The 17563-nt window shown below is 40.2% G+C and overlaps 1 protein-coding gene across 2 annotated transcripts in view; it reads left to right on the forward strand.

Moving 5' to 3' along the window:
- The window catches only part of DCX (doublecortin), a 149697-nt gene that overhangs the window by 10697 nt on the left and 121437 nt on the right, over nucleotides 1–17563 (forward strand). The window lies entirely within an intron of this gene.

The following is a 17563-nucleotide window of genomic DNA, read 5'->3' on the forward strand; positions in this document are numbered from 1 at the left end:
AGTTATGATCAGCCCCTTTGTTCAAACACTAATGTGTTTGAGGATTAAAGGAAATATCAATAATTACTATTGATATTTTATGTCTCATTTTGGAAGAAAGTCTTTTCAGCAGACAAATCAATGGACCAGGAATCTGAGGATTTGAAATTCAATCTGATTATTTCTTACTAAGTAAAATGGTTACTTAGCCTCAGCTTTCTTATCTTCTAAGAGAAGATTCATTATAACCTAGGTCAGTGATGGCGAACCTATGACACGCATGTCAGAGGTGACATACAAACTCATTTTTTTAAAAATATATTTTTATTGATTTCAGAGAGGAAGGGAGAAGGAGAGAGAGAGAGAAACATTAATGATGAGAGAGAATCATTGATCGGCTGCCTCCTGCATGCCCCCTACTGGGGATTGAACCCACAACTTGGGCATGTGCCCTTGACCAGAATCGAACCCGGGATCCTTCAGTTCGCAGGCCGACACTCTATCCACTGAGCCAAACCAGCTAGGGCGCGAACTCATTTTTTTGGTTGATTTTTCTTTGTTAAATGGCATTTAAATATATAAAATAAATATCAAAAATATAAATCTTTGTTTTACTATGGTGGAAATGTCAAAAAATTTCTATATGTGACACGGCACCAGAGTTAAGTTAGGGTTTTTCAAAATGCTGACACGCCGAGCTCAAAAGGTTCGCCATCACTGACCTAGGTCCTACATTCTTATGTATATGAATTTATTTATTACATGATGCAACCTTAGTTGTTCAATGCATGTGACTGGAAATGAGCTTTCCTCACTCATTTCTTCTGAGATAGCCTCACATTGGTATTCAGCATCAGTTTGTTGAAAAGAAGTTGAAGTGACCCTTGTATTCTATGAAAAGAGTCAGATCTGGGGGAGGCATGGAAGTCTCTGTTTCATTGTCCTTGCCTCACACTACACATTTTTTCTCTCTTCCTTGTCCATGTGACATAGCTATTTTATTTAAGTTCCACTGATGGTTTGTGTGAGAAAGAAACTGTTTCAGGATCCTAAAATTAGCCCAAGAAAGATGCTGCCATCTGCTCTCTTCCAAATCAGGTTCTTCATGTCATTGGTTATGCTACTAAAGTACCACCTATATTAATATCTGGGAAAGAATGCAGTCAGGCGTCTCCTTCAGACAGATGCACCATTCTCTTGAGCACAGAGAGCTGTAAATATATGACAAAAAATGTTCTAAGGGAATTGGAACAGTGGCTGGATCTGTTGGCTCTAAAGAGAATGCGTGTCCCCCATAAGAGAAGACAAGTGTGGATTACTTTCTAACTTATAAAATACCATTAGTGTTTGCACAAAGGGGCTGATCATAACTGCCCTACCCATGCTCACAGGATTCTCATGAGGATTAAAGGAAATCAGGGATATGAAAGTACTTCTTAAATTAAGACATATGATATAAATATGTATGCATAAATTCATCATTAAATGAGATAAATGTGTAAATTGCCAGACATTTTCATATATATATATATATATATATATATATATATATATATCTATATAATAAAAGAGAAACATTTAAATTGACCATTCCTCAGCAATGCTCACCAGCCAATCAGCCAATCAGGAGTGAGTATGCAAATTAACCTGACAAAGATGGCCGATTAATTTGCATACACAGGCACGGAGTGGCCTGGGTCCAACATTCTCGGGACCCAGGCGGCTCCTAGCCTGTAGGCCCATGTGTAGGCCCTGAGCGGCTGGGGTCCCAGAATGCCCCCAGCCACTCCGGGCCTACGGGAGCAGGCACCAAGCAGATGTTCCTGCCCCGTGGCCACTTGTGCATGCACCGGCACCAAGTGACGGCCTGGGTCCACACCCCCTAGCCCGGCGCCCACAACGTGTGGGGCTGGCTGCTGGCCTCGAGGGCATGCGGAGACCCGGCGGCCACCACGCGCATGGCCTGAGGTCTCTGTACACCCCCAAGCCCGGCGCCCACAATGCGCGGGGCTGGCTGCTGGCCTCAGGGGCGTGCACCACCCCCCGCTGGCGGGGACAAGCCCCTAACCCAGTGGACACAACACAGGGGGTCCTCTGCTCATGAGCTGCAGAGGAAACACCTTTTCTTTTCTGTTTTTTTTTCATAATTTTTTCCCTTTATTAAATAAAATATTAGAAATGTGTCCTTATCCCCCCAATGTCCCCTCATGTTTTTTTAAAATATATTTTATTGATTTTTTTTACAAAGAAGAGAGGAGAGGGATAGACAGTTGGAAACATCAATGAGAGAGAAACATTGATCAGCTGCCTCCTGCACACTCCCCAACCAAGGTACATGCCCTTAACAGGAATCAAACCTGGGACCCTTCAGTCTGCAGGCTGATGCTCTATCCACTGATCCAAACCAGTTCGAGCATAAACACCTTTTCTGACTGCTCATTGGCTAAGCTCCCTGTATGCTGCCACTTGCAGTGTTCTTGGTAACTTGGGTTATAAGGATCCAAGAAGGTGATCTAGGGTTTTTCCACCACACTCCTGGAGGAAAAAATGAAGGTCCGCTGCTGGAGGGGCTAAGAAATGTCATATCCTGCCCTAGCCGGTTTGGCTCAGTGGATAGAGCCTCGGCCTGCCGACCGCAGGGTCCGGGTTCGATTATGATCAAGGGCATGTACCTAGGTTGCAGGCTCCTCCCTGGCCGGGGCTCAGGTCAAGGCTCATGTAGGAGGCAACCAATCAAAGTGTCCCTCTCACATTGATGTTTCTCTCTGTCTCTCCCTCTCTCTTCCACACTCTCTAAAAATCAATGGAAACATATCCTCATTAATATAGGTGGTACTTTAATAGCATAACCAATGACATTTCCTAAATCTGTTTTGAATTTTTTATTCAAAAATTGTTTTTTTGGATAAAAAGAAAGAAAGAAAGAAATGTCATATCCTATGGAAGACACATCTTGAAAATGCCTAAAGAAAGTTGTTATTTTTTCATGGTGAAGGGACTGGAGTCTGTGTTGATGAAAACACCTTGGCGGCTGAGGTGGCTGGCAGTGGCTGCAGCAGCGTGGTGATGGGTCTGGCGCCTTTCCCTGATCAGCCAGGTCGCCTCCTGCAGAGGGAGGCCAGACTGTGGCTTAGGCCCGCTCCCCATGGGGACATCCCCTGAGGGCTCCCAGTCTGTGAGAGGGGGCAAGCTGGGCTGAGGGACCCCCCCCCAGTGCACAAATTTCATGCACTGGGCCCCTAATATATATAATAGATAAAGTTTTCTCCCCTTTACTTTATCTCCATCATTCTTAGATTGAATTTCCAACATTTTTGTGGAGATATATCATACCTTGGCATTCTGTGACTACTCCTAATAATAAATAAAGGGACACTTTCACCTCCTAGGTAAGCAAGCTCCAGTCTAGTGATGGGTGGATTTTTATCCTATAGCAATCTACACAGAGTGACAATCCCTCTCCAACTACTTCAAACATTGGCTCCCATTTCTTTGGGAAACAAGTTACAAAATGCCAGTGTATGATACGGTGGGTGTACAAAAATGCTAAAGAGCAGTGCTCAAGGGAGCAGAACAATGCCTTGTCAGGCATCAGTGCCACTGTTGATACTTTCCTTCTCTTTAAAATGTCTCTCACTGTGTACTCCAACCCCTGGGAGTTATATTTTAACACCTGGTTCATGTTATGTTATCTCTGAAAACTGTCTCCACTATGCAAAGTTAAAGCAATCTTAACTTTTTTTAATGCTCAGCTCCTGATACATTGTGGATGATCTACTAGTAAAATGTTTGTTGATTCAATGAACTGACATAAAGAGATTCTTACATGGTCAAGGTAGATTTTCTGAGATGTTCTGAGAGGCCTTTTGCTTTCAATACCCCAGACACTTTCCTTTTGTCTATCTGAAGAGATAGGGACCTTCCAAAGGAGTGGATATTCTACCCAGATGATTTCTATCCTTTACTCTCTTGGAAGTCACTGAAGGGAGACTTTTCAAGCAATATTTCCCAAAGTATATTCTAAGAACTGTCTCTACCTTCCTGACCCTAGAAGCTCCTCATAAAGGGTTCCGTGGTCAACTAAGGTTGTAAAATGCTGCAAAATATATGCCTTTCTTAGAGATTCATGGTGCTTTTTGGCATATTAAGTGTTCTGCAAAGTCCTGCAGAAAGGAAGCACATTTAATTTACTTCCAGAATTATTTAACCACAAACACCTTTTATGAAATATATATATGAATATATATGTATATATAATAGAATATATAATGGAATATATACATTATATATACTCCATCTTTCTCTATGGACTATATCTACACATATATTCTGCAGAGCACACTAGGAAATGCTGTTAACACAAGATGATGAATGATTGAAATATAACTACCCAAACCTCACAGGTAAGATTGGTATGTATAGGATACCCCACAAATTAAACATTGTTGTGTGGTTACGACAAGGACATTAAATAACTACATTTGGGGGTGCAGGGACAAACCTAATTACAAAATAGATTCTGAGTATACTGAACATTGGTGCCAAGCTCAAAATTTTGGATCCCAGCCCATTTCCCAATTTTAGTGATGACAACTCTAATGTTAACATCTGTCAGTCACTTTGATTACTGGTGGGTATTCTTACTACTTAGGAATATGATCTTTCTCTATGCAGGCTGAAGGCACATGTGTTGCAATGGCTTGGACTTGCTCAAATCAGATTAGGTTTAGCCTGTCTTTGGCTAAATGAGGCACCAGACAGAAAGGAGAAAGTAAGGCCAAGACTATTTGTTATTAAATGTTTTAACATGAAATCCAGGCCATCACTTGGTTTCTGTCTTGCATCTTGCTCTGCTCTAACTGGATACCAGATAAACCAGAACAGGTGGTTTTCTCCTTCTCTGTTTAAAACAGCCCGGTTGATTATATCAGATTTATTGTGGCTTCTGTTCTCATGTGTACCATTTGACTGATTGGCTTACATTTATTGACAAACAATCTGCAGACAAGGCTCTCATCTCTTTCTGTTCTTATTTTGTTAGGATGTGCTTTTGAGCCCTTGGTCTTTTCAGGGCTTATGTTTTGTCGATATAGAAGACTGGTTTCCTGATTTCTTGCCTCTGAGATATTGTGGTTTGTGTAGTCAGGAAGCTAACCATTACCAGTAGGAAGGAGTCCTAATTTGTTTCTCAACTCAATAAGAAGTTGCTAATGTAATTAGGAGTAGTTTGTAGGGTCCTGAATACGCCCACGGGCTACAATGGATTTCTAGGAGGTCAGGGAAAACAGGATTGTATTAGGATGTATGTTCACTCTCAGCTGAGGTTTTTTTTATTTCTTGGCAGCTGCAGTAGTTGTGGTATGTTGACAAAATTACAAAACTATCAATTTCTATAATCAAGTCACACATTGACCTTTATGCTTAAAGATCATGGATGCATAAACACTGGAATTCAAATTTCTGGTTCACTTGCTGACTCAGATACATGATCTAGCCTTAAATTCATTTCTGTAAAGCACAGAGGATGGTGCTTCTGTTGGTGATGCAGAGCTTTAACAATAGACTTCCAGCTTTTTGTTATCTTACACAGGCATACAGCTGGTCCTTACACCATCTATTTTCATGCTTCACTTATTGGCATCTCTAGTCTCAGTTTTGTCCACATCCAGGATCTGTGCCGTCAAAGATTCTCTATTGCCTCAAGATAAATACCTAAGGGATAACTGTAGTCTTTAGTATTATTTGTGTTAGCTTGTTAGGCCAATTTTTAATTGGATGAATTTATTTTTCGTTTCTGTCTATATCCTTCTATTACTAACTACCTGCACCAGGAATTTTAGGTCTCAGAGTAACAAAACAAAACAAAACAAAAAACACAAAAAAACAAACAAACAAACAAAAAAAAGAGGTTTGAGCTGATTTTAAAAATACCTATAGCCTTGAAAGCTAGAACAGGCTATTTAAGAAATGTTTTGAACCATACATGGTGGAATAGGAAAATAAGAACACAAAGAATATTTGAACCACTGCTAAGTATTCCAGGAAAGACTTGTCCCTTCTATCTTGCTATACTAAATAACTGGGTGCTGCAAACACAAAGGCAATTGCAGGAAACACAGGAAGACAAGTTGGATTTAACCTTGGAAATGTCGAATGCTTTCCCCAAGGTCGTTACTGGGCCTATGTAGCCATTTTATCTTTCCCTCCATCATCTCTGCCCCCTCAAGTCACATCTGGCTTTACTTATATTCTCTGGCCTCCAACTCTCCAAGAGCCAACCTCTATCTCCTCCTAGTGTTATGACCCTGTCAGTCAAGGTTGAGTTCAATAGAAAATGCCACGTGGCTATAAATTATGCCCCAAGAGGGAGGTCATTTACCATTGACCTTCCCTTGAGAAAAATCAAGGTTGGAAAGGTGATGTTTGTTTTACCAAAAGTTCCACCCTCTCCCCACCCCCTGCAACCTTCCACAGATTTGGTTCCAGGAGACAGGCTTTAAGAGGATTGGCTTGGGCATGAAATTGGGAAAAAAGCAAAGATGGGAAGCCAGGCTGGGCACTGTGAAAGGAGACAGTTTGCAAACTGCCTTGCCATATGTAGAGTATACCAAGGTTTCTCACACTGAGGTAGATTTTGTATTTTAGAAGAGGGCTTATGGAATACATCAAATATATTATCCTTCAGAAAAGAAAAGACTAAGTGTAGCCTGGTTATTGGATATTTCTTAAGTAAATTATCCTCTTAAGAGTTTTATTTATTTTTATTTTTTGTCAATCCTCACCAGAGGATATTTTTCCCATTGATTTCTTTTTTTAGAGAGAGTGGAAGGGAGGGGGAGAGACACACAGAGAGAAACATCCATGTGAGAGAGACAGATCAATTGGTTACTTCCCATAAGTGCCCCTTCTGGGCCGGGGGTCAAGCCAGCCACCAAGGTATGTACCCTTGACTGGAATCATACCCACGACCCTTCAGTCTGAGGGCTGACGCTCTAACCACTGAGAAACTGGCTAGGGAAAAAGTACTATTGTTGATGAAACACTCCTGGTTCTGAGTAGTGATAGAGGTGGGGTTTGGCCATTTCAATAAAAAGTTTTGGCATAGTATTCCAGTCTTTCACATTGATGAGTCTGTTGATATCCAACAATCAGTATATGGAAAGAGAGCTAGATTGGGATTTAAAGACCTGAGTTCCAGTCTTCACTCTTCTCCACTAGCTATGTGATGTGGGGCCATTCACATCTCTTCTCCAGGCCTTAGTTTTGTAGATAAGTGCATGACCTTTAAGAGTATTATGTTAAGTGAAATAAGGCAGTCGAGAAAAACAAATATCACATGATCTCACTTATATGTGGAATATAATGAACAAAATAAATTCACTAACAAAATAAGTTTAGAGGTATGGGTGTATGGAACAAACTGATGAATCTTAGAGGGAAAGGGTGTGGGGGGCCAGAAGAGATTAACCAAAGAACTTACATACATATATGCATAGCTCATGGACACAGACAATAGTGTGATAAGGGCCTGAGGTGGGACAGTGACTGTGTGGAGGGGTGCAAAGTTAAGGAAAATGGGGGACATCTATAATACTGTCAACAATATATATATATATATATATATATATATATATATATATATATATATGTATATATATATATATATATTCAAAAAAGAGTACTTCTAGCTCCGTGATAACAGAGTATTTATCTCACAGTATTGCTTCTGTCTAGATATTTTTAACCAAGTCACTACTCTTCTCAATACCCTCCACCTCTCTATGTTGCTAGAATCTCTGGTGTGATGTAGTTCACACCATAGTGGATACATTGTATTTTAAGTGGTATTTGCACAGTCCATATATTCAGTTCTTTCTTGCCACCTGTGTTGACGTGACCAAAGAATATTTTTAAACTTATAATTTTGATTTGACCTCCTTTTTTTTCCAATGTGGATGATATGAGTAGAGAGTGGAGGAATAATTTTTAAGAAAGCAATATAAAAGCCAGCCTGCTAAAATTGTGATAAGTACTTGACAGTGCCATTATTAAGGCATCTCCACCACAGTGGTGCTATTTTAGGTGCTGAGAAGAATTGTTGCCAAAGGAGGAGGTTAGCATCAGAGTTATTTCTTGGTTATATTAAAGATAATTAAGTAGGGATTTATCCAGAGATGCAGACTGTTCCATTACCAACCTCTGAAGTAACTAGTTTCTTGTTCTTAGTTTTTAATTTTAATCTTTGTCATTATTGTCATTCCCTCAAAGTGGCAGAAAAAGCATTGTCTCCAAATAGTTTTTTAAGAAATCTTTATTGTTGAGAGTATTACAGATGTCCACCTCCCCACCATTACCCCCATCCACCTGGTTCCCACCCCACCCCTTCACCACTCTACTGTCTGTGTCCATAAGAAGATCTTTGGTCAATCCCCCCCGCCCCCCTGCCCCGCCTTCTCTCTGAGATTCATCAGTCTGTTCCATGCTTCCATGACTCTAATTCTATTTTTTTCACCAGTTTATTTTGTTCATTAGACTTCTTGTTTGTTTACTTTGATTTTTAGATTCAAAATAGCTTTATTGAGATACTAGTGGCTCAGTGCACAAATTCATGCACATTGAAAGGAAATTAATTAGAAGAAATATTTTAATATCGCTATTCACCCTTTCTCTATAATAAAAGTGTCAACCAAATTCATGATTGATAATGACAGATGGAAATGCATGCGTGTGATTGGCGCCAGCGAGAGCTTTACATGTATCACGCATGAGCGAGTCAACTTAGCCATATATATATATATATATATATATATATATATATATAATAAACTTGCTTAATTAGACTTGCTTTCTGATTTAGCTAAACTTTTTCCAGCCCGATGAAGCACCCCAACTTCTCTTTCAGGTAATTGTCAGTAACACAGCAGTAAATATCAACGTGAAGCAGATTATTATTGTAGATCACTCAGGGAGAGCAAAGGGTAAAATATTTAACTGCAGCAGTGTTTGACTATATTCTGTGCAGTGAGAAAACCTGAAGTCATTTTCAAGGTCCACCATTTCTTACTTCTTTTCAGCAAGGTCAAGTTTCTAAACTTTCTAAATCTCCATTTTCTGGCTAATGAAAAGAAAATAGGATTCTACCAAGACTCCTATCTACCTAATCCAGGACTTCTGTGAGGATCAAATGAGATGAGGCATGGGAAAACACTTCACAGACATTTGTTTAAAATGTGAAATGTTTCCAACTGGCTATAAAGCAAGTTGTGTTAATGGGCTGAAGAAACTGCAAGGAGGCTGGTCATTTCTAGAGAGAGGAAGCCGGGTGTTGTTACCCTTTGCCCACAGAGACCTTTTCCAAGCTGGGCTGGGCTGGGCTGTAGGCCACATTTTTGTGTCATGGCAGTGTCAGCTATGATTTGGTGGGCTGTCACTCTGGGGTGATGGTGAGTGTTGGGGGAAACTGATTGTTGCTGTGTCAGCTGCCATTTCTCTGTAAATTGCTAGTGCGCATAATGGCAGCTCCTGTGTTGAGTGTCTGTCCCTTGGTGGTCAGTCTGCATCATAGCGACCAGTCAGAATGTGAAGGGACACTTATCATATTAGCCTTTTATATATATAGATGCTCCCCATATCATATAATTGACACATTTTAAGTGTACTATCATTGGATTTAATATATACAGAGTTGTCCATCAATCATCACAACCAATTTTATATTTTCATCACCACAAAAATAAACTCTATACCCTTTAGACGCCATGTTCCAATCCCATCAATGACTAGGCAATTGTTTATCTATTTTCTGCCTCTACAGATTTGCCCATTCTGGACATTAAAAATTAATTCAGATGGAATCAGCAATATGTGATCCATGCTGGCTGGCTTCTTAACTTAGTATGTTTTCAGGGTTCATCATGTTGTAGCATAGTAATACTTTATTTCTTTTTGTGGCTTAATAATATTCTATTGTACAGATATTCTGCATTTTATTTATTCATTCATCAGTTGATGGAAATTTGGGTTGTTTTTACCTTTTTGCTATTATGAATAAAGCTGCAATGAACATTCATGTTTTGATTTTTAAGTGGACATATGCCTTCATTTATTTTGGGTAAATACCCAGGAATGGTATTTACCAATGGTATTCACTGGGTTTTAAAGTATGTGTATGTTTAAAAATTTAAGAAACTGATGAACTGTTTTCTAAACTGGCTGCTACATATTATATCTCTATCAGCAGTATATGAGGGATTCCACTTCCTCCACATCCTCATCAACACTTGTTATTTATTATCTTTTTATTTAGTAATCCTAGTGGGTGTGAATTGGGATCACATTGTGGTTTGACTGGCATTTCCCTAATGACTAATGATATAGAATATATTTTCAGATACTTATTAGAATTTGAATATTCTTATTGGAAAAAAAAGTGTATTTAGATCCTTTATCCATTTTTAATTTTTTTTTATTTTTAAAATAATTTTTATTTTCAAAAACAGTTGACATACATTATGTTAGTTGCAGGTGTACACACTAGTGATTAGACATTACATAACTTACTAAGTGCTCATTTTAATAAGTCTCACACTTATCTGGCACTATACAGTTATTACAACATTATTGACTATATTTCCTATGCTGTATTTTACATCTTCATGACTATTTTTTTTAAATATATTTTATTGATTTTCTACAGAGAGGAAGGGAGAGAGAGATAGAGAGTTAGAAACATCGATGAGAGAGAAACATCGATCAGCTGCCTCCTGCACATCTCCCACTGGGGACGTGCCCGCAACCCAGGTACATGCCCTTGACCGGAATCGAACCCGGGACCTTTCAGTCCTCAGGCTGACGCTCCATCCACTGAGCCAAACCGGTTTCGGCAATGACTATTTTATAACTACCAATTTGTACTACTTAATCCCTTTATACTTTTAAACCATACCCCTAACCCCCTCCCATCTGGCAACTATCAAAATGTTCTATCTGTAAGTTCATTTCTCAATGTTTGTTTATTTTGTTTTTTTATATTCCACATATAAGCAAAACTATCTGGTATTGGTCTTTTCTCTGTCTGACTTATTTCACTCAGCACAATACCCTCTAGGTACAACCATGTTTTTCCAGATGGCAAGATTTAATTTATCTTTTATGGCTGTCATATTCCATTGCATGTATGTACCACTTTTTTTGTTGTTGTTGTTAATTCTCACCCAGGGTTATTTTTTCCATTAATTTTCTTACAGACAGTGGAAGGGAGGGAGGGGGGAGGGGAAGAGAGAGAGAAAAAAAATCAATGTGAGAGAGACACATCAATTGGTTGCTCCCACATGCGCCCCGACTGGAGGCAGGGATCAAATCACAATCCAGATATGTGCTCTTTACCAGGAAGCAAACCCACGTCCACTCAGTGAATGGGCCAATACTCTAACCACTGAGAAAACCAGCCAGGTCACACCACTTCTTCGTTATCCATTCACGTATTGATGGACACTTAGTTTGCTTCTATATCCTGGCTATTGTAAATAATGCTGCAATGAACATAAGGATGCTTTTGTCTTTTCAAATTAGTGTTTTGGGTTCTTTCAGCTAAATACCCCAAAGTGGAATTTATGGGTTATTCTTTTCTCTTGATATAAACTTTGATTTAAAGTCTATTTTGTCTGGTATAAGTATTGTTACCCCAGATTTTGTTGTATCAATTTTTGTGAAATATATTTTCCATCTTTTTACTTTCAGTCAGTGGGTGTCTTTAGATCTTCAGGGAGTCTCCTGTAGACAATGTATGTAAGGGTCTTGTTTTCTATCCAGTCAGTCACCCTGTATCTTTTGATTCAAACTTTTTTTTTAATTAAATCTTTATTGTTCAGATTATTACATTGGTTCCTCTTTTTTCCCACCATAACTCCCCTCCACCCAGTTCCCACCCCACCCTCCGCCCTCACTCCCCACCCACTGCCCTCATCCATAGGTGCACGATTATTGTCCAATCTCTTCCCGCACCCCCCACACCCCTTCCCCCCCCAAGAATAGTCATTCCATTCACTTTCTATGTCCCTGATTCATTATAATCACCAGTTCATACTGTTCAGCAGATTATTTATTCACTTGATTTTTAGATTCACTTGTTGATAGATGTGTATTTGTTGTTCATAATTTTTATCTTTACCTTTTTCTTCTTCTTCCTCTTCTTAAAGGATACCTTTCAGCATTTCATATAATACTGGTTTGGTGGTGATGAGCTCCTTTAGCTTTTTCTTATCTGTGAAGCTCTTTATCTGACCTTCACTTCTGAATGATAGCTTTTCTGGATAAAGTAATCTTGGTTGTAGGTTCTTGCTATTCATCACTTTGAATATTTCTTGCCACTCCCTTCTGGCCTGCAAAGTTTCTGTTGAGAAATCAGCTGACAGTCGTATGGGTACTCCCTTGTAGGTAACTGACTTTCTTTCTCTTGCTGCTTTTAGGATACTCTCTTTGTCTTTTGCTCTTGGCATTTTAATTGTGATGTGTCTTGGTGTGGTCCTCTTTAGATTCCTTTTGTTTGGGGTTCTATGCGCTTCCTGGACTTGGAAGTCTATTTCTTTCACCAGGTAGGGGAAGTTTTCTGCCATTATTTCTTCAAATAGGTTTTCAATATCTTGCTTTCTCTCTTCTTCTGGCACCCCTATAATTCGGATGTTGGTATGCTTGAAGCTGTCCCAGAGGCTCCTTACACTATCTTCGTATTTTTGGGTTCTTTTTTCATTTTGCTTTTCCGGTTGGGTGTTTTTTGCTTCTTCGCATTTCAAATCTTTGACTTAATTCTTGTGATCCTCTGGTCTGCTGTTGGGAGTCTGTATAATATTCTTTATTTCAGTCAGTGTATGCTTAATTTCTAGTTGGTCCTTTATCACAACATCGAGGGTCTCACTAGATTTCTTGAGGATCTCACTACATTTATTGGTGGTTTCTAGAAAATTCTTGAAAAACCTAAAAAGTGTGGTTTTGAACTCTATATCCAGTAGTTTGCTTTCCTCCATTTCTGTCATTTGTGTCCTGTTTCTTTGTCTCGGCATTTTTTGTGCTTCGCTGTGTCGATAGAGTGGCTTTCTGTGCTAAGTGTCCCAATTACCTGAGGTAGACACTCTTGGTGCACCCCCTTGTGGGCTTTGTGCACAGTCTTGTTGTAGTTAAGCCTTGATTGTTGTAGGTAAAACTGGGAGGATTTGACCTCCAGGCCAATTGGCTGTGAGAATCAGCTGTGTCTATGGTGGGAGAACTTCTGTGCTGAAGACACCCTTATGGGGCAAGACTTGCTTCAGTGGGGCTTTGGTGCTCACTGAGTCTGCCCCCTGAGTGTGTCCCTTATAGATCTGAGGAGTTGTAATTGGATGGTCCCACTCTGACCACTGGGTACACTGGCTCTTGGATCTAAGGAGGTGCTAATCTAGCCTTTGCCCGAGGCTACCCAGCAGAAGCCAGCTGTAAAGCAATGCAAGTTGCCCTGGGGCCTTGGGGCAGCTGCAGTTTGTTAAGTTATTTTCAGATTACAAAGGGCCGGGCCTTTCATATGCAAAAGCCTCTGTGCATGGCTTGGGCGGGGCAGGGTCCCACGGGATCAACAGGGTGGGCTGAGTGAGCGAGCAGTATGGTTGCTCTCAGTCCTGCCTTCAGAGGTCCTGGCAATCGCCACAAGTGCCTCCGAAAGAAAGCCGCCCTTGAGTTCTGACTGATGCCAGACAGTCCAGTTTCTCCCGTATGAGTCTGGGTCCCCAGAGACTCGCCCGGAACTGGAGCTCAGAGCCTGAGACTCCCTCCCGATTGAAAAAGACAATCCTGTCCTCGGCCGCCAGCCCTCTCCGCATGCACCTCCGCACCTTTGTATTTACTTCAGCACCGCACCTCCTCTGAGTCTCGGTATGCTTTTCTCTTTCCTTCTAGTTGTAGAAATTCCACTCAGCCAGCCTTCCTGTGGTTCTGGATGATGTCCGTTATGTCTTTTAGTTGTATTTTTGAAGTGGTTGTGCGAGGCAGCAATCTCCGGTGTTTACCTATGCCGCCATCTTGGTTTCCTCTGATTCAAACTTTTAACCAATTTCCATTTAAATTTATCGTTGATAGCTATGTAGTTATTGCCGTTGTATTATTCATACTTTTATCTGTTTTTTTTTTTCTTCTTAAAGAAGTCCCTTTAACACTTCTTGTAATACTGGTTTGGTGGTGATAAACTCCTTTAGCTTTGTCTTGTCTGGGAAGCTCTTTATCTTTGATTCTAAATGATGGCTTTGCTGGGTAGAGTAATCTTGGTTGTAGGTCCTTGCTTTTCATCACTTTATTTTGTGTCAATTTCTTCTGCCTTGCAAAGTTTCTGTTTAGAAATCAGCTTACACTCTGATGGGAGTTCCCTTGTAGGTAGGTAACTACTTTTTCTTTATACTCTTTTTTTTTTTAAATATATTTTATTGACTCTCCACAGAGAGGAAGAGAGAGAGATAGAGAGCTAGAAACATCGATCAGCTGCCTCCTGCACACTCCCCACTGGAGATGCGCCCGCCACCAAGATACATGCCCTTGACCGGAATCGAACCTGGGACCCTTCAGTCCGCAGGCCAACGCTCCATCCACTGAGCCAAACCGGTTATGGCTCTTTATACTCTTAAGATCCTCTCTTTGTTTTTAACCTTTGACATTTTATTTAGGATGTGTCTTGGTGTGGGTCTCTTTAGGTTCATCTTGTTTGGGACTCTCTGTACTTCCTTTGCCAGGTTAGAGAAGATTTTCATTATTATTTCTTCAAATAGGTTTTCAATTTTTTTGCTCTTTCTCTTCTCCTTTTTGTACCCTTATGATGTGAATCTTGGAGTACTTGGTGTTGTCCCAGAGGGCCCTTAAACTATCCTATTTTTTAATTTTTTTTTATTTTTGCTTTTTATTGTCTGTTTTCTGCTACTTTATCTTCCAAATTGCTGATTTGATTCTCTGTTTCATTTAATCAACTGTTGATTCCCTCTAATGTATTCTTCATTTCAGTTAGTGTATTCTTCATTTCTGACTGGTTCATTTTTATGTGATGTATCTCCATTTTTATGTTTGCTATCTCTGTTGAAGTTCTCACTGAGATCATTGAGCATCCTTATAACCAGTGTTTTGAATTCTGCTTCTGGTAGATTGCTTGTCTTTATTTAATTGAATTCCTTTTTCCAGAGTTTTGTTCCTTTATTTGGAACACCTCTCTTTGTCTCCTCATTTTGACTTCCTTCCTGTGTTTGTTTGTTGTATTAAGCAGAGCTGCTATGTCTCCCAGTCTTGATAGGATGGCCTGATGTAACAGGTATCCTGTAGGGCCCAGTGTCACAGTTTCTTTGGTCATCTGAGCCGGGTTTTCCATATGTGTCCCTTATGTAATTTGTGTGTGCCTTCCTGTTGTAGTTGAGTCTTGATTGCTGTTAGCACATCAGTGGGATGGATTGACCCTCAGCCTGATTTGTTGTGAGGACTAGCTGTGACTACGCGAGAGGAATTGATGTGCAGAGGCTGACCCTACGTAGCAGGATTCACTTTAGCAGGGCTCTGGTGCCTGCCCAGTCTGCCCTTTAAGTATGTCGTTTATAGAGGTGATTGGGTATGCTCTGGTGTGGTCTGAAGCTGGCCACCAGGTACTTCATTCCTGAGTCCCCTTGGGAGGTGCAGACCAAGGTCAGCCACTGCCTGTGCCCTGCTTGAGGCCACATTGTATGAACTACAAAGTGATCTTCAGATGGTAGCCACTTGTGCTTGGCTTGTAGGTGGCTGGGAGAGGTTAAGCTTTGAAATGAGGCTGGCTGCCACTAGTGCAGGGCTTGTGGTTGCTTAACAAGAGGTATGGGCAGGCCAAGGCCAGATGCTGCTTGTTTGTGGTTTGTGAACCTTTGAGAGATTTTAGGAAAGTCCACAGCACGACCCCTGTCAGGCCCTTTGTATGGAAAATCCACTGGAAGCATCTGGGATGAGCCTGCAAGTTTGGTGAGGTGGGTTCTCAGGGAATCATCAGGGCAGAGCAAAGAGTGTTGGCCAGGTTGATGGAGACTCAGATATGGTGCCCACCTGCACATGCAGAGGGAGGGCTCAGCAAAGGAACAGTGGCTTCTGCCAGAGAAAGCTGCCCTCCAGCCATTGCCCTAAAGCCAGGGAATTCATTTATTTCCTGTATGATCCTGGTGCCTTTTGAACAGTTGCCCCAGTGCTGGAGCTCAGAGTGAGTGAGTGAGTCTGTTAATAAGAAAGTTCATGTGTGGGCCCTTTAAATGGACTGCCTGGGACTGCAGTAGCTCTCATCTCATCAGGACAGAATCTGCACTGGTTTTCACAACCAGAAATTATTGGGACTTCTACTCTCCTGGGCTGGGTAGTCTTGTGTGGGTCTGGGACTTCTCACTCCTCAAGGGTACCTCTGCAGCTGAGATATCGCTCCTTATTTTAGACTGCCACATGTGTGTGTGGGACCAGCCCCCTTTGCATCTCTGCTACTCCTTTGTCTTCTTATTATTGAGTTATAAAAGTTGTTTATATATTATGGATACAAGCCTTTGATCACATTTTCTCCCAATCTACAGCATGTCTTTTCATTTTCTATAGCTGTATTAACTTTTCAAGAGGAATTTTCTTTTATTTTTATAAAGTCCAATTTATTATTTTTCTTATATACATTATGCATTGGTATCAGAAATTTCTTCTATATAGATGCTTGGGAACAGTTACCCACTCCAAGGCTAAAGCAATGAGGTCGGCTAAGCCTCATTAAGTAGGAAAAATCAAGAGGGCTTGATAAGAGAATTTAAAAGGAACTATTGTGCCTTGGCAGTGTCCCCACCCCTGTGCTCTAGACTCTGAATGTCTCACCCTAGACCTATCCAAACTGGCTTGTCCCAGGTTCTATCCCTTCAAGCTGGTGCCAAGCAGGATGGGTGCAGGGCAGTAGGGAGATGCACAGAACTACTTACATAACTTATTTTTTTTTAGTAATAGCTTAATTGGGATATAAGTCACACACCATATACTTCATCCATTCAAAGTATATAATTCAATGATTGTTATTATATTTATAGATTTATTAATGAATCATACAATATGTAGTATTTTTTGACTGGCTTCTTTCATTTAGCATAATGTTTCCAAGGCTAATCCATGTTGTAGTATATATTTGGTCTTCATTCCTTTTTGTGAATGAATAATATTCCATTGTATGGATATGCCATATTTTATTTATTCATTCATTGGTTGATGGACATTTGAGTTGTTTCCATCTTTTGGCTATTATTAATAATTCCATTATGAACATTAATATATAAATTTTTAGGTGGATGTATATTTTCATTTATCTTGAGTATATACCTAGTAACAGAATTGTTGAGTGATGGGGTTTCTGCTGTCCCCTAACAAACTTCTGTATCCCAATAAATGTCTCGAAAAATTATTCTCCCCCTTTTTTCTTGTAGAGATTTGGCCCAAAGTTTTTACTGACAAAATAGAAGGAAACTGGAGGTACTTTTAAACACTTTCTAAAGCTAGACAAATCACGAGAACACACTCTCTTTTTATATCTAGATCGCGCCACACTCTTTTA

The sequence above is a fragment of the Myotis lucifugus genome, unplaced genomic scaffold, assembly GCF_000147115.1.
Source record: "Myotis lucifugus unplaced genomic scaffold, Myoluc2.0 scaffold_2, whole genome shotgun sequence".
Classification (NCBI taxonomy): Eukaryota; Metazoa; Chordata; class Mammalia; order Chiroptera; family Vespertilionidae; genus Myotis; species Myotis lucifugus.